This window comes from Crocuta crocuta, unplaced genomic scaffold (genome assembly GCF_008692635.1).
Source record: "Crocuta crocuta isolate KB4526 unplaced genomic scaffold, BGI_CrCroc_1.0 scaffold162, whole genome shotgun sequence".
Classification (NCBI taxonomy): domain Eukaryota; kingdom Metazoa; phylum Chordata; class Mammalia; order Carnivora; family Hyaenidae; genus Crocuta; species Crocuta crocuta.
Window position 1 is genome coordinate 6,625,425 of NW_027529433.1, and position 27,030 is coordinate 6,652,454.

Genomic DNA, 27,030 nt, shown 5'->3' on the forward strand with positions numbered 1-27,030 from the left:
AAAAGCATCTCAATCGGCAAAGAAGTCAAACTTTCACTTTTCACAGATGACATAATATTCTACATGGAAAACCCAAAAGACTTCACCCAAAGCTGCTAGAACTGATACAGGAATTCAGCACAGTTGCAGGATATAAAATCAATGTACAGAAACTGGACACATTTCTATGCAATAAGAAGGAAGCAACAGAAAGAGGTATCGGGGAATCAATACCATTTACAACTGTACACAAAACTATAAAATAACTAGGAATAAACCTAACCAAAGATATAAAAGATCTGTACCTTGAAAACTATAGAAAAGTTATGAAAGAAATTGAAGAAGGTACAAAGAAATGGAAAAACATTTCATGCTCATGGACAAATGTTGTTAAAATGTCAATACTACCCAAAGCATTCTACACATTCTATGTGACCCCAATCAAAATAGCACCAGCATTCTTCACAGAGCTAGAACAAACAATCCTGAAATTTGTATGGAACAGAAAAGACCCCAGACTCCAAAGCTGGAGGCACCATAATCCCAGACTTAAACCTGTATTACAAAGCTATAATCATCAAGACAGCATGATACTGGCACAAAAACAAACACATAGATCAGTGGAATAGAATAGAGAACCCAGAAAGGGACCCACAAATATATGCCAAATCTACAACAAAGCAGGAAGGAGGATTCAATGGAAAAAAGACAGCATCTTTGGTAAATGGTGCTGGGAGAACTGGACAGCAACATGCAGAAGAATAAACCTGGACCACTTTCTTACACCATACCGAAAATAAATTCAAAATGGATGAAAGGCCTTAATGTGAGACAGGAAATCATCAAAATCCTATGGGGAAAACAGACAGCAACCTCTTTAACCTTGGCCACAGCAACTTCTTACTTGACATGTCTTGGAAGGCAAGAGAAATAAAGCAAAAATGAATTATTGGGACCTCATCAAGATAAAAAAACATCTCTGCACAGCAAAGGAAACAGTTAACAAAACTAAAAGGGAACCAATGAAATAGGAGAAGATATTTTCAAAAGACATATCAGATAAAGGGTTAGATTCCAAAATCTATAACGAACTTACCCAAACCAACACTCAATAAAACAGATAATCCAGTGAAGAAATAGGCAGAAGACATGAACAGACACTTCTCCAAAGAAGACATTCAGATGGCAAACACACATGAAAAGATGCTCAATATCACTCACCATCAGGGAAATACAAATCAAAACCACTTTGACGTACCACCTCATTCTAATCAGAGTGGCTAAAATTAACAACTCAGGAGACAACAGATGTTGGTGAGAATGTGGACAAAGGGGAGCCCTCTTGCACTGCTGGTGGGAATGCAAACTGATGCTGCCGCTCTGGAAAACAGTGTGGAGGTTCCTCAAAAAATTAAAAATAGAGCTACCCTACGACCCAGCAATTGCACTACTAGAATGTACCCAAAGGATACAGGAATGCTGATTTGAAGGGGCACATGCATCCCAATGCTTATAACCGACTAAGCCACCCAGGCGCCCCCGCACCCCAATGCTTATAGCAGCAGCATCAACAATAGCTAAATTATGTAAGGAACCCAAATGTCCATCAGCTGATAAATGGATCAGGAAGATGTGGTGTATATATACAATGGACTACTTAGAGATAAAAAATAATGAAATCTTGCCATTTGCCACAATGTGGATGGAACTGGAGGGTATTATGCTAAGTGAAATAAATCAATCAGAGAAAGACAGATATATGATTTTACTCATATGTGGAATTTAAGAAACACAACAAATGAATACAGGGGATGTGAAGGAAAAAGAAGATAAAAATGAAGAGGGGACAAACCATAAGAGACTCTTAAATACAGAGAACAAACTGAGGGTTGATGGAGGTGGGTTAAATGGGTGATGGGCATTAAGGAGGGCACTTTTTGGGATTAGTACTGGGTGCCATATATAAGAGATAAATCACTGGGTCTACACTCCTGAAGTCAAGACTACAATGTATGTTAACTAACTTGAGAATAAAAAAATAATAAAATAAATAAAATAAAATAAAATAAGGAATTGGAGGAGAAATACTAAGATGGAAAATCCTTTTTAGGGGAAAAAAAAGAAGAGTATAGAAATGGATAAATGGCTAATGAAAAAACAAGGGAAGGAACACTGCCTTATCTATGCAAACTTTAGCCTTCTCCAGTCCTATGGGGTCAACTGCATTTTTACCTGGGACTCCATCTCTTCCAGTTCTCCAAGGCTCTGACCATGGAGATTCCCAGGAGTATTCTGTACAGTCCTTCTCTTGCTTGTCAGTGAAGTCTGCCTGCTGGGTGTGCAAACTCCTCCCTAACTTCTATCTTCAAAGTCCCACATATTTAATCATGGAAGAAAAATCACGTCATTGCCCTGTGTCAAGACCAAATAAATAACACTTATCACATCTCGTCAACCCTAAACATTTTACTGAATACTAGCTGAACAAGTTGGTCAGCATTTAACCAATACCTACAATATAAGTGATGGTTCTTACAAACAAAGCAAATACTAATCAATTGCTTACTGTGTCAGGCATTATTTCAGTGCCTTACATATATGAATCCCTATGGTGACTCTATGAGGTTGATACCATTATTGGCCACATTTTGCAGATAAGGAAATGAAAACTTGGATAAATAGCTCAAAGCTGCACAGTTAAGAAATGGTGGAATGAGGCAGGATTATCATGAGTTATCTGGATCCTGAATTTCTGCTTTTTATGGTAGGATGTCCTGTTTTGCGTAAGAACTCTGTTCTGCCTTGAGTTAAAGCGATGATACCACTAAGGCCATGTGACATAACTATTGAGACCTTTTTACAAAATAAACATGAAAATTAAGCAAAATAAATGTATACTGAAAGCTGCTACCTATGAAACACTAGCTTCCTCTGGCGTTCCCNGGGAGGGAGGGGGACAAAAAACAAAACAAACAAAAACCCCACAGAGCCAATAACCCCAAAACAATAACACAAAACAAAACAGTTTCCCCCTGTTCTTCCTTTCATCCAGAGTGATATTATTTGTGTAATTACAACATGTTAAATAGAATCCTAGACATTTAGGATTAAGGTCATCTAGTACCATCTGCCTTCCAACCACTGCAGAAATCCTTTTACAATCATCCTGCTAACGATCATTCAATGGATAATGGAACACTCCATTGGGATATGGATCACCAATAAGTAAGATAGCCTCTTAGGTGGCAGTCTTCTTCCCTAAAGATAAAATGTGCCTAATTCGAAAGCTCATTTATATGTTCACCAAATGCTTGCTGATCCCCTCTGCTCTCTGCTTCCACCATGAAACAGGTTCTGGGAATCGACCAGGGACTAAGATACACACCTTATTTTCAAGGACCTTGCTTCTCTAGCACAATTTTCTTTTTAACTTAGAATTTTGCTTGTAATTAGGGTATCCATTAACATATAAGCATAGCAATGTTTTCTTATCATCATATGCAAGTTTATAAATCATTTTCACAGCAATCAGCTAAGTGCCGTTGTCCCCATATCGGGAATAACCTCGATGCCATCGACAATAGAATGGATGGGCACAGCATTGTCTGTTCACTCTGTGGACACACTGTGGAGTCCTATACCGCCTGAGAATGCACAAACTGTAACCATCAGCAACCACGTGGATGAATCTCACCAAGGAAAAACAGTCCAGTAAGGAAAAGTACATACCACATAATTCGGTTTATAATTATATGAAGTGCAAATCCGGGAAAGCCATTCACTATTATTAGAAGTCAAATGGTGGTTACCCTTGGGGAGCAGTGATGGGGAGAGACATGGGAGGTCTTCTGGGGTGCTGAGAAGGTTCTCTTTCTTAATCTGGGTACTGGTTACTCAGGTGTGTTTGCTTTGTGAGAATTCATCAATCTGTACACTCAACACTTTTGTACTTTTCTATATGTATATTACACTTCAATCAAAAGTACACAAAGAGAAAACCATTATTGGAAGCGTTGGGAAAAAATCCCATCGGATTTAAGAAGAACATGGGTTGGATAATGGAAAAAATTCAATTCACATTCTTCAGTGGAATGCATATAAGTACTCTGTTTAGAAGGTGGAAGAAAGCCAAAACATTATTGTTAATAAATATGTCCTGGAAAAAAATAGCCCCAATTTCCGTAATGGGAAAAGCTACTGGCAGCACTCTGTGACATAAAATGAATGAACAAGGGCGGTCACATTCAGACCTTCCCAAGGATCTGAAGAATTAGGCTAGCAAGAGGCCATCAGAGAGAGCACCACTGGGGGAGGCTTGGGTCCAGGCTGCCTCCTCTTCTGGAAGGGTCTTTCTGGCTCAGAACCAGAAAAGGTTTGGGTTTTATTTTATTTTGTTTTGTTTTAAAATGCTGACCCTACGGTTCCTTTTCTTATTAAGAGAGCAATGCTTTATGTTCTTAACATTTTATTTGAATGCTATAGTGCTGTGGAGTACAAGCTGGCTTTTAGAAAATAAATTCATGCAGTAGGAAAGCCTTTTGAGTTTTATGTTTGAGATAACAAACCTTTATATAATCACATGGATTTAAGCTGAATAGATGTATACTGGAATAGATATATACTCATGTATTCAGAGTTCCCTCAATGATCATGCTCTCCCCTCCTCTTTCTGCTTATCTTTTAAGAGCCCTCTCAAATGCCACCTCCTCCATGAAGACGTCCACAAAGCCCCTTCAGAATTCATTGCTTTCTCATTTTCTTCTATTGAACTTTGTGTGCATGTTTGTTTTAACATTTCTAAAGGGAGAGAACATAGTATAGTGGTATGGTGGCCTTTGTATCATAAAGATCAAAGTTTCCTAATTTCTCTGAGTTCAAATTTTCTTATTTTTCCAGGATTAGGTTATGTTGATGACCATGAGCATCTGTAACATGCTGTCTGTTTTGTTCAGTGATGAACTCCAAATGCCTTGAACAATGCCTATAATATTGTAGATGCTCCAAAAATATTTGGAGAATGAATGAATAAATTCCTTTATTACTACTCCTGCTTTATCACTCAGAAACCCAGGTAGACTTATTAACCGTCACTAGCTTTAAACTTTTTTGAGGGAAGGAATTCTCCTTAATGCAGCTTCTGTCAGCCTCCAGGGAGCATGATACAGTGCTTTGCAAACAGAAGAAGGCTACTGAGAGGTCAAGAGCAAGCCACCAAGTAATTAACACTCACATGGAAAAACAACATAAAATAGAAACAATAAAGTTAAGACTAACAAAACCTTGGTATTAGTGGAACAAAAGAGCATCAACACCTTAGCCCAAGCAGCATCCTGGGTCACAATAGATTAATGTCTGTATTGTTTGGCTTAAGATTGCAGGCCACCCACTCAATACATATCAGTATAGAAAAGGAAGAAGAGAGGAAATAAATCAAAGCCAGAAAAGGGAACTGCTTTGTTATTAAATGAACCTTTCTTTTCTTCTTTTTTCATTTGTTTGCTTATTTTATACTATAGAAGAAGGAATGACCTGCAGAGAGATAGACATAAAGAAATGAATATATATATTCATTATATACATATATATAAATTCATTATACATATAAAGAAATATCTATACATATAAAGAAATGAAACAAAATACTTGGACAAAATACTGGAAACTATAAAAATAAATACTTTAAGTGACTACACTCTGTGGTATTTGGCTTACAAAAAGTGAAGTTCTACAGTATAATAAATTTAATCCTGTTTCACTTAGAAAATGAAATATGCATTGGCTTATGTGTGGGAGTGGGGTGGGGTTTGAAGATGGTTACTAAGCAATAAGAAGTTTATTTTGGGCTCTCCTAAATTATAGAAGAAGTAGAAGGTAGAGTGGTTAATCACCTGGGCTTTGAAATCCTGCAGCCTGAACCTGCATCTGGGTTTCTTCACTGGCTAGCTCTAGTGATTTTTTCCAACTTACCTGAGCTCCATGACAGCTGGTTTTCTCCAAAGCAAGTCATGAAAGAGATTGGGGGATGGAAGCTCCAATTTTTTACATCGTAATCTCCAAAGTTACATCCCAACAATACTTCTGCTGTATGTTATTGGTCACATAGACCAATCTTAGCACAGTATAGGAAGACTACACAAGAGTATGACCACCAGTGGGTGGCAGTCATCTTGGAGGCTGGCTACTATCAATGGCTAAAACAGCTGGAGCCTTGTAGTTATCTCTCTCTCTCTCTCTCTCTCTCTCTCTCATCAAATGGGCTTTCCATGAAACTAACAATAGAACTCCCCTATGACCCAGCAATAGCACTGCTAGGAATTTACCCAAGGGATACAGAAATGCTGAAGCATAGGAGCACATGTACCCAAATGTTCATAGCAGCACTCTCCACAATAGCTAAAACATGGAAAGAGCCTAAGTGTCCATCAACGGACGATGGATCAAGAAGATGTGGTTTATCTACACCATGGAATACTACATGGCAATGAGAAACAGTGAAATCTGGCCATGTGTAGCAACATGGATGGACCTTGAGGGGGTTCTGCTTAGTGAAATAAGTCAGGCAGAGAAGGACAAATATCATATGTTTGCACGTATAGGAGGATTAGGACGAACTTAACTGAGGACCATGGGGGAGAAGAAGGGAAGAAATGGTGGGGGAAAGGGAGAGAGGCAAACCTTGAAAGACTCTTGAATGCTGAGAACAAACTGAGGACTCCTGGGTGTGGGGGGGAGAGGGGGAGATGGGCATGGAGGAGGGCACGTGTGAGGATGAGCACTGGGTGTTATACGGAAACCAACTTGACAATAAACTATTTGTAAAAAAAAAAAAAAAAAAGGGGCTTTCCATGTAACTAGCTAGCTTAAGCTTCCTTATTGCATGGGAGTCTCAAGGTAATCAGGTTTCTGGCAAAGTGATTCGTCTTACCCAGAGTGAACATTCTGAGGTACATCGTTGGAGCTGCCAGTCTTCCTAAGTCCTAGGCCCAGAAATACTGGAAACTACATCTGACAGCATCTTATTGGTCCAAGAAGTCAGAGTCCACCTACTTTCTCCTACTTTCAAGGGTAGGAGAAACAGACTCTATCTCTTAGCAAGGTTACAACGCAAGAGTAGGTGTTAGATCAGAGAGGTCAGTCACAGGTGTTGTTAGAAATCATCTACCGTGTGTAGTAAAGGAGAGAGCTAACGAGAGCGGCATTCAGTTTTTGGAAGAAATTAATACCAAACTAGGCTTTGACATAAAATGAGACCAATGATTGTAGAGAGGAGGTCCAATGCCGAGAGCTGTTCAGGGACTAAATGCAATGCAGTTGTAATGACAGAAGAAGAGCCATGGAGGCCAGAAAGTATGAGTCACTTGTGGGATGTATGGAAATTTACTTGGCAGGAATAGGAAAGTCACATCAGGGACAGACAAGAGATGAGGACAAAGACAATTGCCAAAGGGCCCTGAATGCTAAACTACACTTAAAAGGAGCCCCTATAGATCCTGTAGGACATCATGCCCTTAGAAACACTTTTGAAGCAACCATCTTGACATTTATGAAACATGTATCGGGTACCAGATACCTGCCTAAGGTTTCACATATATGAGTTTATCCAATTCTTACAGCAAGCCTGCAAGGTAAAAACATCTTCATTTATTTTAGATGAGGAAATTGAAGCTTAGGGAATTTGAATAACTTGCCAAAGTTTTCAAAGCTACTAAGTGGCAAATCTGGGATTTGAACTCAGGTCTATTGGAAACTTCAAATTCTCAATTCATTCGTATGTTGTCATTGTAAAACCCCAAGAGAAAGAAATCTTTCAGGTGTATTAAGAAGAGGCACTTGAGGCGAGTCCAGGGGACTGGGTTGTAGTCAAGACTGTCATGACATCCAGAGTAACAAGACCATATTGAGCAGCACTGTGGACAGAAGCAGGCAAGGCCACGAGTGGGTGGGCTACATGTCAGAGGATATGGTATGACTATCCACAGACACGATATGGGACAGAGAAGCCTGTGCAAACATGAGCTGAGAGAAGAGCTATTAGAAATGATAACTGTCTTCAGCAAAGTTGTGGGATACAAAATTAATACACAGAAATCAGTCATCTATCTATACGCTAATAATGAACTAGCAGGAAATCAAGGAAATAATTCCATTTATAATTACACTGAAAAGAATAAGATACTTAGGAATAAACTTAACCAAAGAGGTAAAAGACTTGTACTCTGAAACCTATAAAACACTGATAAAAGAAATTGAAAGTGACACAAAGAAATGGAAGATATTCCATGCTTGTGGATTAGAAGAATAGATATTGTTAAAATGTCCATACTTTGCTACCCAAAGCAATCTGCAGATTCAATGCAATCTGTATCAAAATACCAACAGCATTTTTCACAGAACTAGAAGAAATAATCCTAAAATTTGTATGGAAACACAAAACATCCAAATAGCCAAAGTAATTCTGAGAGAGAAGAACAAAGCTGAAGGTATCAAAACCCTAGATTTCAATATACATGGCACTGGCACAAAAACAGACCCACAGATCAATGGAAGAGAAAAGAAAGCCCTGAAATAAACCCTGCTTACAAGGCCAATTAATCTATGACAAAGGACACAAGAACATACAATGGGTAAAAGACAGTCTTCTTCAAAAATGGTGGTGGAAAGTGCACCTGGGTGGCTCAGTCGGTTAAGCAGCCAACTTTGTGCTGACAGCTCAGAGCCTGGAGTCTGCTTCAGATTCTGTGTTTCCATCTCTCTCTCTGTCCCTCCTCTGCTTGCACTCGGTCTCTCTTTCTCTCTCAAAAATAAGTAAACGTTTAAAAAAATTTTTTTTAATGGTGCTGAGAAAACCAGACAGCTACATGTGAAAGAATGAAATTGGACCACTTGCTCATGCCGTACACAAAAATAAAATAGATTAAAGACCTAATGTGAGATCCAAAATCATAAAACTCCTAGAAGAAAATACAGGCAATAATTTCTGCTATAAGCTGTAGCAACATTTTTTTGGATATGTCTCCTGAGGCAAGGGAAACCAAAGCAAGAATAAACTATTAGGACTTCATCAAAACACCAAAGCTTTTGCACAGCAAAGGAAACTCAACAAAACAAAAAGGCAACCTACTGAATGGGAGATGATATGTGATCAAATGATATATCTGATAAGGGGCTAATATCCAAAATATATAAAGAACTTAAACAACTCAACATCAAAAAACAAATCATCTGATTAAGAAATGGGCAGATGACCTGAATGCACAAGGGCTGAGGGAGTTGGTAGACAGAGCCAGAGTAGCTGTGCTGGTGAGAAGGCAGAGCAGGGCCAGACTGCAGATTTAGGGGAGTTCTTGTAGAGGAAGGCCCTGGACCCTCCCTGTGAATGTTTCCTGCTTTGACTAATGATGCAGCTTTAGGAAGAACTTGTACGGGGCAGTGACAGAGGACAACATCCCCACCAGAGAGCCAGATCAGCTGAATCAACTCCGGTGCCCAGTGGAGGTCAAGAGGTAGGCGATGGTGACAAATATTGCATCCAGACTGCCCTTACATCTAGTGTCCAGTTGGTCACTTTCACCTTTAGACGGAGACTAGATCTAGGTCTCTGTTGTGACCCTCTTTTGGCTATGCTCCTCTTCATGAGATGAGGAGTCCACCGGACCAAAGAGATGTGCCCATCTGGAAACCATTTCCCATCTCTAACTATCTGGCATCCCAGAATTCCCTGCTCAGATGTCTTGAACTTACTTTCAGGGTCTGCACACTCCTCTTATCTGGGTTTTTCCTTCCTAGGGTAAACTCTGCCATTGCTCTGTGCCCTCCTAGGGCTGAGGGTTGACCTGAGAAACTGCCATTTTATATGCTATTTAGGGCATATAAAAGTAGCTTGGATGTGCAAGTTAGAATGTCCATATGCATGTGCATGGTGCCCTTTGCGAAGATGATAAAGCTAGATTAGGAAGAGAAAGGGTCTGATAGGGACTAGAGCAGAATTCACAGAATCTGAGGTTCTAAATTTGAACCTGGCCTCCCAGTTTCATTCTGAAGGTATACTTATAAAAGGTAGGAGGATGGAGTATATTTTACCCATAGATGTCCAGAGTGTGAGGCTCTGTTGGCATTCTCGCCCGAGATGCTCAAGAGGGGGCCTATGAAACCTGACTCGGGCACAAGCTGGAAGGGGATGATACTATACCTGCTCTCTCCCCTCGGCTCCTCCCAGTCAGCTGACCTCAGCGGCCGCTCTAACTGAGGGTACCCCACACTCTGTTCCCCAGGCCTGATGATGGCAGTTCTCACCCATGTGCCTCGAGACAGGCAGAACGCTTATGCTCTAGGCTATGCTGCAGTAACCTCCTCTACCTCCTGAAGCAGATGACTTTTAACTGTACTGTCTTCCTAGTTTCTCTGATTGAAACCACATCAAGAAGAGAACCATTCACAATAATCCTCGCAACCTTTCAAGGCAGCCTGCCCTGCAAGGTTACACACTGTGAATGAGGACTCACCTGTTTCCACCACATCTTTCCTACCTCTCCAACTTACCAGAGGTGAAGGGAGACTTGTTTTCCTTACTCAAGGTGTGCAAGTAGGCGTATTTAGCCCAGTCACTTTGAAAGAAGTATCCAGGATTTAAAATGTTACCTCTCCATCACATTCTTTCTCTCTAGGGTTGCTTTCCTAGTGCCAGCTCGCTCTATCAGCCTATAAATGTCATTCAAAACAAGTCTCCACAGAATTTAATATTGTACTTCTAGGCAAGTGAATAATCACACGAAGACTTCTTCTGCATCTTCTACTTGATTATATCAAAGGCATTTTCTGTTGCACTATTCAGTAGCCTTTGAAGAAAATCCCATGCAATACGTCCGTTTTATAATTCAGTACCAGAAAAACTGTTTGTATTACTGGAACGATTCCTTTAAATAATTGACTTTTTAACCAATTATGCTTCCCTTTTGTGTTGGCTGCTAAAAATCTCAGAATTAAATGTAATAGTCGTAGTAATTACCTAGTTCTAGCTTTCCAATTCAATTATCTCCCATGTTTCTGTGTCAATATGATACTAGCCTCAGTTATTTCACCTTTACTTTAACTACTCTATTGTATATGTGTTCTATGTGTGTTTTACTGTCAAATATTATTTTTTAGAAGGAGGTTGATGTATACAGCTTACTATAAGCAAACAAACTTATAAGTACATGCCTACTTATTTCATTATGCTGTTTTTTGTATAAACGATGCCATCACTACTGATAACTAGATGGAAATATGTACTTTGAATTTCAGGAGCAATGAGTTAGACAGTGATACCCATTTTCTCTTTTTCTCTAATAAATAGGCAATATCATTTTAGACACACTAAAATGTAAGTCGTTGAGAAATGAAGCTTCACATACTGTTTCTTCTGCAAAAGAAACCTAATTGAAGTTTCTCATGTGCTTATCTGAACGTTTACAAAACAAAGGTGCATATTGACTCAATTATGGGATTCCTTTGAGCTGTTACAGAGTTCTTCGTTAATACAAAAGGCAGATGACAGATGTAGTCTGAGCTGCCTTGCTGAAAGTTTACTCTTCTCACAGAGAATTCATAAGCTATCCAAGAATTATGCGAAGTATAAAAGCATTTAATTCCAAAAACTAAATCTTAGTTTTTGCCATTGGTTCGGAGTATACGGAGAATAGTCTTCCTTTATATGCTAAGATAGGTTCAATTGCTCTTTCGGATTCATGTTTCCAGTGAATGATGCGAGTTACCAGCAATATGATAGCTTCCACAGCATTATCACTTACTGTGTTCCTGGAGCTTTTTGTACCTTATTTGTCATTTATATGACAACTCTGCAATATAAATATTATTACCCCTACATAACCTTCATTTTCTAGATATCGAAACTGAGGTTCCATAGAAGTTAAGTTATATGACAGGTGAGTGCTAAATCTGGGATTCTGGCCAAGATCTGCCTAATTCCCAAACTCATGTTGTTTCTACCATAGAGCACTGTCCTATAACCCTCACGCCCCCTGCTTCCGGCTTAAGGAAGAGCCTTTTATTTATTTATCCTTTCATTTACTCAAACCTCTGGTCTGCACAATTACTCTAGCAGGTCTTACACAAAGTGCAAGAAGAGGAATAAATAAGATATGGTCCTACCCCTAGAGAAATCATAGTATTTTCTTTTACACATCAGTTAATCATTAATAATAAAATAACTGTGTTCTTTAAATATTCATAATTAATTCTATCACTTAATAATATGTACTTACAGTCCATTTCGCCCCAAAGGAAAGACTTTAGAAGGCACCTTTCAAAACCAGAAACAAATATACTCAGAGACTTCCCACTTAGATTTGCTTTGGGTCTTATGAACTGATGAATAAACTACCTTTTATCTTACTCAGGCTGAGCTATGAGGACGGATTCCCTATACTACCTCAGGGAATTCAGGGCAGCAAGGCCCCTTTTGAGAGGCTGAAAAGCAAATCATTGGGAAAGGCCCTGGGTAAGTTGCTAAACTACTGGAGTACTTCTATTCCTCCTGTAAAGAACAGAACAGTAGCTGACTGAGCAGCAGATGTAATTAATAATATTTCTATTGTCAACTCAATAATTCATGCTGATTGTTGTAGAATGTCACTTTGACCACAAACAAATGGGTCTGCTGTTGCAGTGTGACCTAGGAAATCATAGAGATATGGAACATATTAACATCTCAGGTGGTCTTTTATGGGTTAGACAGTTTCGGAATGTAATTGCTCTTTGATCAACAGATGCTTGGAGAGGATTCAGCAGCGTGAAAAAGTAGTACACTTTCATACTTAGAGAAACTGGGATTCACCTGAGACAATGTCCAGCTGCAGAGTCAGGTGACAGGGCCTGATGGCAGCCCTGGTGGCATGGAGAAGATCAGGATGACAGTGGCCATGGGGGACAATGAGGGCTTGCCTGCTGCCTGGGAGCCAGCCAGCATTGTTGGAGTGGCAGCCCAGTCAGAAGGGTTGGTGACACGGGAAGCCGGTACTCCTGTTGGCAGAATCTGTGGCACGGTTTCTCTGAGTCTGAACTCAGAGAAAGTGCTGGCATCAAGTGCCTACCTAGCTGTGATGTGTGGCAGTGGACATGGCACCTGCAAGAGAGCCCCAGATGAAGGGACCGAAAGATGATCAATTTAACCAGGAAGCTACTGTCCGAGCTTGATATGATCCTTCCACCGAAGGTGGCTCTGAAGGGGGCATCACTTAGCCTGTGACAGCCAGATCAGACAGAAGACCACACTTGCAATGCTTAAAATTCAACCAAACCTAGATGCAGAAAAAGCATTTGACAAAATACAGCATCCCTTCTTAATAAAGACTCTAGAGAAAGTTGGGATAGAAGGAACNCAACCAAACCTTTCAAAACTATTAGAATGGTTCAATGAATAATATGCAGAACGGCATGGTAAGCAGTTGTGCGCTATACTGTTTCATGGAATTAGGGAATATAATTTTTTAAATGTCTGATTTATTTATTAATTTATATTTCTATACTGATTGTTCAGTATAGTTAAGTATTATGACTATCCTGCCCCCCCCACCCCCCAAAAGGCTCCAGCAAAAGGTCCAGTGGCTCTCTCCACTCCAGAAGGAGGCACATTTTTAAGCTAGACTGCCCTGAGAGGGTCAACCAGCAGGTGGTCTAATCATATGCAAAGGTCCCTTCTAGAAGCATGCCTAGTGATGGCTCTGAGCCATATATGTATCAAGAATGCATCATTTACTGATGCATATTATTTGAGCAAATCAGTGGTACTTACTCCTATGGGGCCCTTTCATTGCTAAGGTAATCCCACCCAGATGGCATCTATCTGAATCCTTGATCCATTACTTCTAGAATGCTCTGTAACCTGTGAGTCTATGAAGTGCCCCAAGGCCCCTTTCTTCTCTGAAAGCTCTTAGATGGGTGGGCAACCATCTCCTAAGATGCAATTTTTTTCCAAAAAGAACTTTACAGGAATAAAGGAAACCAAGCCTCTGATCAAAGCAATCTGTCTCGCTGGAAAAGTATTAAATCAAACCAAAATATGTAAATATTCTTTCCTACATAAGGTCCCTTGAAAGTTGCAGGTATTAAGAAATAAAGTCTTTTTTTTTTTAGTCTGTTGGAATTCACTTGAATTTTAAAAAGAAACAGATAATCAGTAAAATCCTTATGTTTCACGTGCTTTTCCTGACCCTTCAACTTTATGATATAGTCACCATAGAAACTGGGTCAGAGGTCTGGATGGAAATCTGCCTCTGAAACTGAAGGACTCTGTTCAATCAAATTCTGAACAGAAGTGACTGATGCAGAGACTGAACGCGTTCAGGAACTTGCTCTGATTAGAGTTCGTGGTTGATGGTTCTACCCAGAGATCTCTTTCATTAGACATGTCAGACTGAATACTAAACTGACACTCAGATTTTTATCCTAAAGTAAACATCACATGGTAAATGGTATTGTCATGGACAGTTGCAGGTTAAGCAGAATATTTTTTTTTAATTTTTTTAAGGTTTTTTTATTTATTTCTAGGAGAGAGAGAGAGAGAGACAGCGTGAGCAGGGGAGGGTCAGAGAGAGAGGGAGTCACAGACTGAAACAGGCTCCAGGCTCTGAGCTGGCAGTCAGCACAGAGCCCTACGTGGGGCCGAACCCACGAACCGCGAGATCACGACCTAAGCGGAAGTCGGACATTTAACCGACTAAGCCACCCAGGAGCCCCTAAGCAGAATATTTTTAAAGCAAATGCTTCTTGGACCTGTGGAAGGGCCAAATATTTGTTTACCTGTCTCTGAAATTACGTATGTTTATTAAGTAGGGCGGATAAAAGAGGCAAGAGGCTTTGTAATTGACATTACAATTACAGGAAGATAGTGGGTGTTTTCCCTCTAATAAATACTTCTTAGCATTGTAGTTAGAGTCAGGGGGTCCTCAGATTCTGGTTGGTAAATCACTGTGAAGCCAGTTAAAATGCAAGTTCCTGTGCCCCAACTCCCATACTGAATGACTCTGGGAGTGTAATTGGAGAACCCGCATTTTAACAAAAGCCATGAGATTTGAGAATATTTGTTCTGTAAGACAGGGACAGATGACATTCATTCATTCATTCATTCATTCATTCATTCATGTTATTCATCCATTTGTTCACTCCACAGCATTCTCTCAGTGAATTCTATTGAGTGCTAGGAATGTAGGAAAAAATAAAGCATTGTTTATGTTCTCCAGCAGTGTAAGGTCTGGATTTAATCTGCATGAGTTTTTCTCAACTGGAGGCAATATTGCCCCCCAGGGGACAGTTGGCAATTTCTGGAAACATTTTTGGTTGTCATTTTTGAGGATGGGGGGTGGCGTTGACTGGATAGAGTCCAGGAAGCTGCTATACATCCTACAGTGGATGGAAGTTCTCTCACAACCCAAACAAAAATAATCTACCCCCAAAAGTTAGTAGTGCTTAGGGTGAGAATCTCTGTTTTGTTTGCACTGTACTGATTTGTTCAGCCAGGCCAATCACTGGAATCATCGGGAAGCTTTGCAAATACCCACAACCTACTAAATTTTTGTGTCACCAATGTGCATCTATGTTCAAGAGTGTGACTGAAACATAAACGTGTGGGTCATGATAATTAGATGCTAAAGGGAAACAAATCCTGATTTAAGGTGTGATCAACAGAAGGAACTTTCACCTGTGCTGCAACAAGACCTTAGCAACATAATATGGTTACTCTACTGACACGATTTCATAAATAAAGATATACCGCCTGTTTTGGGTTATCTCTACATTCCTCAATTAACCAATAGTCCAGATAATACTTAATTTATTTAAATGTTTTTAAAGTTTATGTATTTATATTTTAGAGAAGGTATGAGCAGGGGAGGGGCAGAGAGAGAAGGAGAGAGTCACACACTGCCAGAGTGGAGCCCATTTCAGAGTTTAAACTCACCAACTCTGAGATCATGACCTGAGCCAAAACCAAGAGTCAGACACCTAACCAAGTGAGCCACCCACATGTCCCCAGATGGTATTTAAAAAATAATTTACCATCCTTTAAAAAAATGCTATGGGGGTGCCTGGGTGGCTCAGAGAGTTAAGCTCTGGACTTTGGCTCAGGTCACGATCTCACGGTTCCTGAGTTCAAACCCCACAATGGGCTGTCTGCTGCCAGCACAGAGCCCGCTTTGGATCCGCTATCCCCCACTCTTCCTGCCCCTCCCTTATGCTCTTTCTTTCTCTCTCTGTTTCTCTCTCAAAAAAAAAAAAAATGCTGTGGACTTCTACTTCCAGCCAAGATGGCATAACAGGAATTGGATTTACCTTCCCTTCTGAAACAACAACAAAAACCCAGACAAAATATATGAAGAAAACAGTTTTCAAGGCACTGAATATTAGGCCATGAAGGACAGGGATCCTGGGAGACAAAAACAAGCACGGCAAGTGCCGTCTCCAGCTGGCTGCCTGAAGAGTTGCTAAGCTGTCATGCAGGGCAGGGAACTGCAGGTGACACTGGCAGATTTCCCTGAACTGAGGACTCATTGCTCTGAGCTCAGGGAGCCCAATGTGGCTACATTTTGCAGGAAAGAGCACCAGAAAAACTACAGACACCTGCAAAGGAAATCCCTCAGGTATTCAGCAGCGCACTAAGCACCAGGTGTGGGTGAGACACCACCTGAGGCCAGGGTAAGGGCCACCTGAGAGGGTTAGAGGTAAGAGCACCTGCGGCTTACACGCCACAGGAAGCAATGTCTGTTCCCACCAGCCAGATGGAAAGCCTCATGGGAGGCTGGGGGGCAGACAGGCGATCCTGCCTCCGTATCAAAGGATAATTAATCCTAGATGAGCACTGGACTACTCCCACCTAGCAGATCTTAAGGCAGCATCCAAAAAGATCAAATTATTTCTAAGAAATTAACAGCATCCCAGAGCAAAGCTCAATACTCCCTGATGCGGAAATTAATAGACAAGAAAATGCAAAGAGTTCTTAAAGCTCTGTTTCAGATGTTCAGAAAGTTAAGAAGAGCTATGGGTAATATAAATGAAATTACACAATAATATATTAGAAAGGATATATATTATGACCACGTAGAGTTTATTGTAGGAATACAAGATGGCACTTTTCCAAAGAAGACATCCAGATGGCCAACAGACACATGAAACGATGCTCAATGTCACTCACCATCAGGGAAATACTAATCAAAGCCACACTGAGATACCACCTCGTGCCTGGTGGTGAACAGGGAATGAACAACTCAGGGAACAACAGATGTTGGTAAGGATGTGAAGAAATAGGAACCCTCCTGCACTGTTGGTGGGAATGCAAACTGGTTCAGCCACTCTGGAAAAGAGTGTGGTGGTTCCTCAAAAAATTAAAAAAAGAACTCCCCTATGACCCAGCAATAGCACTGCTAGGAACTTACCCAAGGGATACGGGAGTGCTGATGCATAGGGGCACATGTACCCCAATGTTCATAGCAGCACTCTCAACAATAGCCAAAACATGGAAAGAGCCTAAATGTCCATCAGTTGATGAATGGATCAAGAAGATGTGGTTTATATACATAATGGAGGGGCTCCTGGGTGGCTCAGTCAGTTAGGCGTCCGACTTCAGTTCAGGTCATGATTTCACAGTTCGTGGGTTCGAGACCCGCATCAGGCTCTGTGCTGACAGCTATCTCAGAGACTGGAGCCTGTGTCAGATTCTGTGTCTCCCTCTCTCTCTCTGACCCTCCCTTGCTCATGCTGTCTCTCTCTTTCTCAGAAATAAATAAAACATTAAAAAAATTATATACACAATGGAATACTACTTGGCAATGAGAACGAAATCTTGCCATTTGCAGCCATGTGGATGGAACTGGAGGGTATTATGCTAAGTGAAAGAAGTCAGTCAGAAAAAGATACCATATGTTTTCACTGATTATGTGGATCTTGAGAAATTTAACGGAAGACCCTGGGGGAGGGAAAGGGGGAAAAAAGTTACAAAGAGGGAGGGAGGCAAACCACAAGAGATCCTTAAATACAGAGAACAAACTGAGGGTTGATGGGGGGTGCGGGAGAAGGGAAAGTGGGTGATGGGCATTGAGGAGGGCACTTGTTGGGATGAGCACCGGATGTTATAAGGAAGCCATTTGACAATAAATTATATTAAAAAACAAAACAAAACAAAAATAATGCAAGATGGGTTTATCATTTTAAAATCAATCAATTCATCACATTAACAAACTAAAAACAAAACCATTTGATTATTTCCATTCACCCAAACAAAGGCATTTAACAAAATCTACCATCTATTCAGAAAAATAGCTTTCAGAAAACTAGGATTAGAAGGGAACTTGCTCAACTCCATATAAAGGACATCTATGAAAAACGTACAGCTCACATCATACTCAATGAATGTTTTCCACCTAAGATGAGGAACAGGTCAATTCTAACCACTTCTGTTCAACAGTGCACTGAAGATTCTAGCCAGTGAATGAAAAAGAAAACAAAATAAATAAAATGCACTCAGATTAATACAGAAGGACATCTGCCTTTATCACTGAGGACATAATCACAGAGTATCTATGTAATTATCTATGTATAGACTATCCAAAGTTTGAGTACACTACTGGATTATAAGGCTTATTATAAAGCTATGATATTCAAGACAGTGTAGAATTGGTGTCAAGATAGACAAATAAATGTAATGGAGTCTGGAAATAGACTTACCCAAATATGGAAAACACCCTAGAAAAAGGCATAGAGGCAAATCAGTGAAGATTGCCTACAAAAGCTGACAGACTGGTGCCAGAAAGATTGGTTATCTATATGCAAAAAGATGAACTTGAATCCATATCTTATACCAGATATAACAACACAAAATGGATCACAGACCTAAGTGTAAAACCTAAAGTTGTAAATTTTCTTTTCTTTAATTTGTTTAATGTTGATTTTATTTTTGAGAAGAGAGAGAACAATCAGGGGATACAGAGACAGAATCTGAAGCAGGCTCCAGGCTGTGAGCTGTCAGCAAAGAGCCCGATACAGGGCTCGAATCCATGAACCACGAGATCATGACCTGAGCTGAAGTCAGACAGTTAAACAACTGAGCCACCCAGGTGGCCCAAAAGTTATAAATATTCTTGAAGAAACATAGGAGAAATCTTTTGTCACCTTGGGTCAGACAAAGTTTTCTTAGATATGACACCAAAAATCTGATTCATAAAAGAAGAAATAGATAAATTGGGGTTCATCAAAATTAAAAACTTAGGTTTTTAGGATGTACTGTTAAGAGAATGAAAAAGCAAAGACAAAATGGTAGGAACATATTTTATAATCATAGATATCATGAGGAACTTGTATCTAGAATAGACAAAGAATTTTCAAAATTCAATAAGAAAGCAAAGAACTCAGTCATTTTTTTAAGGGCAAAAGATTTGGGTGCCTCTGTAGCTCAGTCAGTTAAGCATTTGACTTTAGCTCAGGTCATGATCTCATGGTGATTAGTGAGCATGAGCCCCATTTCCCTTTCTCTGTCTCTCTCTGTCTCTCTGTCTCTCTAAAAAAAAAAAGAGAGAGAGAGAAGAAAAGAAAAGAAAAGAAAAGAAAAGAAAAGAAAAGAAAAGAAAAAAAGAAACAGAAAAAGACGGGGGAAAAGATTTAAGAAGACTTTACTAAAGAAGAAATTTATTCCCCAAAGAAGGAAAAGCCTCCTTTTAATCTGCATCCTCGCCAACACCTTTTACTTCTTATCCTTTGATTGTAGCCATCTGGCAGGTGTAAGATGTTATCTCATTGTGGTTTTGATTTGCATTTCTCTGATGATGAGTGATGTTGAGCATCTTTCCAGGGGTCTGTTTGTACTTGGCTTTTTTTTTAAATTACACACATCATATGATCTAGTTATTCCCCTCTTTGGCATTTATTTATTTTTGAGTGTGGGAGATCCACACACAGATGGCAAACAGGGGAGGGGCAGAGAGAGAGAGAGACTCACACACACACACACACACACACACACACACAGATTCTGAAGCAGGCTCCAGGCTCTGAGCTGTCAGCACAGAGCCCAATGCAGGGCTTGAACCCACAAAGTGTGAGATCACGTCCTGAGCCAAAGTCAGACACTTAACCAACTAAGCCACCCAGGTGCCCCAGTATTTATTTATGGAAATGAAAGTACATGCCATGCAAAGACTTGTACATGAATGTGTATAGCAGCTTTACTTGTAAAAGCAAAATTCGAGAATAAAAATATCCATCAAGAGGTGAATGGATAATCAAACTTCAGCATGTCCAAACAATCTAATAGCACCCAGAAATAAAAGGAATAGACTATTGGAAAACATTATAATATATATAAATCTTAAGATAATTATTCTGAGTGAAATAAGGGAGATTAGAGAAAGGTGTAAATACTGTATAATTCCATTTATATACAATTTTAAAAATGCAATACAATTTATATCACTTTATGGTGATACAAAGGAGATGAGAAGTTACCTGGGGATGGAGGCAGGAGAGAGTGATTACAAAGGGGCACAAGAAAACTTTGGTGGATGACATATTTGATCTTTACTTGTGGTTGCCGGAGGCCCGCTCTGGCTGGTCCAGGGGTCCCTGAAGGATGGACGGTGACAGCGAGAGAGTGAGAGAGCTATGGGAATCTTTCTGATCACCAGGCAGGCATCTCTGCTCTGACGAGGTCTCAACTTTATTTTATCATTAAGTGTTTGAGGGATGGCACAGAAGTGGCATTTGCCTTAGACAATGATTTCTTATGACAAATTTCTTTGATATGTAAGAATTTCCCAGAACATAGATTTGTAGAAGACTTATGCATAACCTTTATCAATAGTGATTGAGGTAGAGGATTTAGATGCTTATCCTATGGGGAAGGAAGGTATCTTTAGCATGCAAGACAATGTTTTTAGCATAAAAAAGGCAAAGTTAGTTCTTTTCGAGCAGGGGTCAATAGCCTGTTTGCTTAAGGGGAAGTATTAAGAAAAACAGGTTTTTCAGGAATCACAAATGTTTGCTCTCATAATCACAGAAGAAGTTCCTACAATAGGTTCCTTCACAGGGTGCAGTCAGCATATCAAGGTCAGAATAAGTCACACTGAATACCGATCAACAAGATGCCTTGGGGGTCGGTGCTCAAGCAGAAACAATGGGTGGGGGTGGATATCAGTCACTATCTGACGGTAAAAGCCCATGCAACTTACCTTAGCCTCACAAGGAGTTTTTTCTCAACTTATGAGTTCAGAAACGGCTCCCAACAGGTGGTCACAGCTGTGACATATATTATCATGTATCAAATGATATGCTTTAAATAGGTTCAGTTTATTGTATGCCAATTATGCGTCACTGAAACTTTTTTTTTTGTAAGTGGGGCTGAAAGCAAGTGTCGGGATGGCTGTCCTCTAACAGAAGTGCTTAGCCACCTGTGCCCTTCACTCACCGCCTGCCTCATCCAGTCCCACCTCCCCAGGGCCGTCCTCCATCTTGCCCTCTGTAGGGCCTTCTGCTCTTTCTAGGAACATCTCCAGCCTCTCCTAGATATCATCTTTATTTATTTTTATTTTAAGCTTTCCAAATACATACATCTCTTAGCCTTAGGAAGACAGGAAAGGACGAGCCTTTCCTTCTCTCATTCTTGAAATACCTGTGATTTGGCTTCCTACTGGCAGTTATCACTGATTAATTTCTCAAAAGTTACCATTATCTTTCCCATCTCCAAAAGCAAACTGCCTTTTCCAAGTCCTTATCTCTTTGTTGTGGTTTCCATTCTTGATCTGTGTTTTGATAATATTATTTGCTTCCCCAGTTGGTCCAGGCAAATCACTGTTGTGGTGCTGTAGCAGGATTCTTGCACAGAGGGATGTGATGCCAAGGCTTTTCTTTCTGGGAAGCAACTTTATTCCTGCCAGCACCGCTCAGTTGGGTTCGTACCCAAAGAACTGAGCCCTGAATGCCATGGGGTATAGTTTTTAATATGTGTTTTACTTCTTTGTCTCCCATATATGTAATGTGTCTTTGTCTCCCTACATGTAACATACAAACATGTAGTCTGATTAAGTGGTCTCATGTTACAAGGTTGTGAGGGATGTCATCTATGCATATAGCCAGGTTGCCTTGAGGTTTTTTTCTTTCCTCAGGGAGGGGACCCTACCACAGTGTCACCCCTTCCTCTCATATTCTTCAATGCGTGCAATTCATGGGGTCCCTCCCTTTGCTCTACACACGAGTAACACCCTCAAATAGAACTTGGATGTCTGAATCCCGATGCTTAAAACTTGTCAAGGTGCTTTCTACTTAGGCTGCCAGGTTAATATGCAGAACATCTGGCTAAGGTTGGATCTCAGTTCAACATTGAATGTTAGAGTAAGTATGTTCCAAATATTTTATATTTATACTAAAAAATTGTTTATCTGAAATTCAAAGGTATCTGGGTATTCTGCATTTTTGTTTGCTAAATATGAGAACACCATTTCTCCCTCATCGTTTAGTTGTCATCATTGAACATGCCTTAAGTCTTCCAGATTTCACTTGAATCTCTCAACTGGACAAATGTTCTTTTTTAACTCTGCCCACCGCAATCACCCCTTCTCCAAGCTCAGCTCTTCCCTGATCATCCCAAGCTACCATCTCATCTCTCCCTTCTCTGAAATGGTTTCCTTCCAAATGTTCTTTATCTCAGGTTCTTGGGGGCTATGATCCTCTGATCTGTTGTTTCTGCTGAGTCTCACTTTTGATGGACCACTATTTTGTGTAGTTTGTAGTTTTGGTTTAGGAGTTCACCTTTTTTTTTCTTTATGAGTCGAATTTACTATAAATTGTGAACGTATTTACACTTAGTAGTTTTTGCTCTGATTCTGCTGAGGGCTACAAAGGGGTTCCCCTACCTAGAAATATGGTTATTTTTTTCATGTTTGTTTATTTTTGAGAGAGCAGACGGACAATCAGCAGGGGAGGGGCAGACAGAGAAGGAGACACAGAACCTGAAGCAGCTGAGCTGTCAGCACAGAGCCTGATGTGGGGCTTGAACTCATGAACCACAAGATCATGATCTGAGCTGAAGTTGGGTGCTTAACTGACTGAAACACCCAGGCACCTCAAGTTTTGTTTTTAGAGACACACAACTGATAGAGTTTTGCACGGATCTTTTTCTTCCTCTGAAAGTCCTAGAAAAACACATAATCCATTCTCTTTTCTGTGAGTGAATGGAAATGTGAATTGCTCGTTGTCACTGAGGCAACACTGTCTAGAGTTCCCACTTTCTGCTAATAGCCTTGGGTGCAGTTTCATCCCTGGCAGGACCAAGTCCACCCTCTCCTCTCTGTGCACTTGGTAAAGCGTTCTCCTCAACCCCAGCTCCAGCCGTCAGATCTCTCACCTTCCTGCCCACCTTCCTGTCCCCAGGTATCTGTGCACTGCTATCACTTTGAGGTCTTGCTTTACTCTTCTGCCATAGATTTCTCTTCATCTCTTTTGGATTCAGCAGTCTATAAGAATCTTTTCTTTGTTACAGCTTCATCACTACTTCTGTGTTTCCACAGAAGTTTCTGTGGGAGGTACAGCTGTAGAGTCAGCTTTGCCTGGTTACTCTTTATGTCCTTGGCTAAGTGCCTCTGCTAGACTGTAAGCCTCCACAGGGCAGGGATCCTACCTTACCCATTTCAGCACACGACCTCCCACCTAACAGAGCCTCCATAATTACTTATATTGTGAATGGTACCATGCTGGGCTTACTAAGGTTTGCTGGCTGGAAGTTGACTCAAAGTACATGGTAAAAAAAAAACCCTTCATTTGTACACTCCAGTGCACCTAGCATAGTACCACCTACAGCCTCCTTTTAATAGCAGTGCTGGTGAGAGAGAGAGAGAGAGAGAGAAGCAGAGAGAAAAACAGAGAGAGAGAAGGAAAGAGAGAGGGGAGGGAGAGAGAGGGAGAGAGAGAGAATTTGCTGGGCTGATTCCCACTTGAAGAAATATCTTTGAATTTTTAGACCAGTAGTTATCAATCTTTTCCCATGCCCACTCACCTGAGCTACACCGTCGTTTCCAACTGTATGTAGCTTACCTCAATGTCACCGTAGGTGGGGGTGGATGGGAGGCCTCGCAAAAGGATGTATCAGGGTGAATCCTGGGCAACAGGGGTAGTTTTAAAATTCCTTCTCCACCCACCTCCCACCATCCTGGTTGAAAATTACTGCCTTAATCATCCACACAAATTTCTACAAAGCACATCTCATCTAAGCTAACATTTCGCAGTATCGGGTATTCATTTTGCATCGACACATGTTTATAACGGTTGGGCACCAACAAGCATTAATGCTGTGATTGGCTTCCCCACAGCCATCCTGAAGCCTAATGGAGTGACACCACAGAGATGGGCCATCTGAATTCCAGTTTTCCCAACGTGTTGTTAGACACACAGATTCCCGGTCACCAGACTGCATTTCTCTGGGTATCCAGCTGCAAGGATATATTAAACAGGGTCGCAAAACGTGCGTGTTGCAATGATCAGGCTCAATGTCTCGATATCTTAGGGAATGTTTTCCTAATATATTCATTCTCTTACAGGGAATGGATTTCAAAATGATACGATGCTTAAGGTGGCAGGCAGTGCTTCTAAAAGCTTCCGTCTGCCACAGATAAACGGCCCAGCAGTTTGTGAAAAGGCATTATGCCATCTGAACATATTAGTCTCTTGGCTGTCTTGCTCAGGCTCTCTGTATACCTCCTTCCTGAATGTCTGCTGTCAGAACACCCAGCCAGGAATGCCCCATCTGCTCTATCTCTGGTACCCTGCCGCTGAGCAGGGAGGGGGAACGATCTCTCCCCAGGTACTGCTTAGGTGTTTGGACTACTATTAAAGGGCAACCTAGGAAGGTTATTATGTGCTCAGGGCATGTGGACTGTTTCTCTGTGTTATGATATTCTATTATACTTTGGCTGCTCTGTGTTTTCAGATTGATTCTACTAGTTGCTATAAACATGCACAGATGGAGGGGGAGGGACGAGAGGAGAATGGGCAAACAGCTCCCTGAGAGCAGCTCTGGGTAAGGAGAAAATCCTGAGTGGAGATCCTTGTACTGTCCCTGCTCTACCTTGAACTGAAGGTGCTATTTTGAGCAAGTCACTTCCACCTTTTACTTTCCTTACAGTAAATGGAAAATGGAACAAAAAATTGCATCAAAAAAAAATCCAAAAGACAAATTATTGACTGAAAAAAACAAATAAAAAACCAGCCAAACAAGCCATTTCTAATATTTATGGAAAATAACTAATCTCCCTGGATGGCTCAGTCAGTTAAATGCCCTACTGTTGGTTTGGGCTCAGGGAATGATCTCTCAGTTTTGAGTTCGAGCCCCGAATCAGGCTCTACTCACTGACAGTGTGGAGCCTCCTTGGGATTCTTTCTCCTTTTCTCTCTCTCCCTGCCCTTCCCCGGCTCATGCTCTCCCTCTCTCTCTCAAAATAAATAAATAAACTTAAAAAAAAAAAAAAGAATATCCCTAACAAAGAGTTCCAACAAAGTGATGAAAATAAAAAACACAGACAACCCATAAAAATAGTCAAAGGACTTGATAGGTTTCATGAACGTGAAAAGCAAAGGACCAATAAATAAGTGACAATGTGCTCACTAAGGGTCAGGAAAAACTAAAAATCAAATCAACATTGGAACATCATGTTTTATGCATCTGACTAGTAAATAGGAAAGAAAAAAAAAAGACGGTCAATATCCAGAGCTGGGGCTGGTGGAGGGACCCTTTCAGACACTATGTTGGGAATGTGATTGCTGCAGACTCCTAGGAAAGTAATCTGACAACGCCTATCAGTTTGGCAGTAATCTCATTTGTGGGCATCTCCCCTTTAAAAAGCAGAAACAATGCTGCTTAAAGATACATATATGGGGCTTTTTATTGCAGAGTGGGAGAAGAAAAAGTCTCGAAAATAGCCTGAATTGCCATTGATAGAGGAATGGTTGAATAGATTATTCCATATCAGTAGTTCTCAACCAGGAGTGATTTTGTTTCCCAAAGGACATTGGGCAATATCTGGAGACACTCTTGACTGTCAAAACAGGGGCCTGAGTTCTACTGGCATCTAGTGGGTAGAGGCCAGGGATATTACTAAATAGCCTACAGTGCATAGGACAGCCACCCCAAACATGGAATTATCTGGCCCACAACATCAATAATGCTGATACTGAGAAGCCTGTATGTGTGTGTATATGAGTATGCTGAAGGGTGAGTCCTTAAGAAAATATTATAACTTAATAGGAATAGGAAAAGTTAGACTACTTTAAAACATTACATTTAAAAAAATATTACGAAACAACTCTAAACAAGTATAAATATGTTTTTCTGTGAGCATGGTATAAAGCATACAAGTTATTTATACCAAACTGGTAATACTTGGAACACACACACATACACACACACACACACACACACACACACACACACACGAGTTCTTATACCTCAGCTTTGGGGTGGCTGATCAGAATCACATGGGATGCTTTTGAAATATTTGTATTTTCGGGCCATAGTCCAGATTTCTTGGACCAAACACTATGGATCTGAAAATTTCAAAAGCTTTTGGGTTCCCCCCCAAAATTGTCTTTGAAAATAGGGAGCTGCCCCCACTTAACTCCTTACCAAGTATTTCTTGCCATAGGGGCTCTCTCAGTTACTTTATTTTCATGGCAAAATACCGTTCAGGGGGAAACTATAGTAGCCTGAAACTGGTAACAATGCTAATAGAAGTTACCCGATGGAATCTCATTATGTCCTCACAAGGCAGAGAGACTGCAAGCTCTGGTCCCTTCATTCCTTTATAAGGACACCAAACCTATCACAGGGGCTCTACTCCCATGGCCTCATCTGAATCCTTAATTACCTCTCAACAGCCCCACCTCCAAATACCACCACAATGGGGATTAGAGCTTCAACATAGGAACCTGGGAAGGACACAAACATTTAGTCTATAGCAATGGCCTTGGGATGGCCAATTATGTCATGCCTTTGCCTTCTAAGGGAAGATGAAGCTTCCCAGCAGA

General features: G+C 40.6%; 1 long non-coding RNA gene across 2 annotated transcripts in view; it reads right to left on the reverse strand.

Moving 5' to 3' along the window:
• Positions 1–26,704, reverse strand: part of LOC144228031 (uncharacterized) — a 46,459-nt gene extending 19,755 nt beyond the window's left edge. The window contains exons 1-4 of one of the 2 annotated variants that reach the window (XR_013334100.1): positions 26,630–26,704; positions 24,008–24,108; positions 20,467–20,583; positions 5,423–5,508 (exon numbers count right to left, since the gene is read on the reverse strand). This is a non-coding gene — a long non-coding RNA (uncharacterized LOC144228031). Of the gene's footprint in view, positions 1–5,422; positions 5,509–20,466; positions 20,584–24,007; positions 24,109–26,629 lie in introns of those variants that run through there. The other variant, XR_013334099.1, reaches the window with a different exon arrangement.
• Positions 26,705–27,030: the final 326 nt, after the last annotated feature.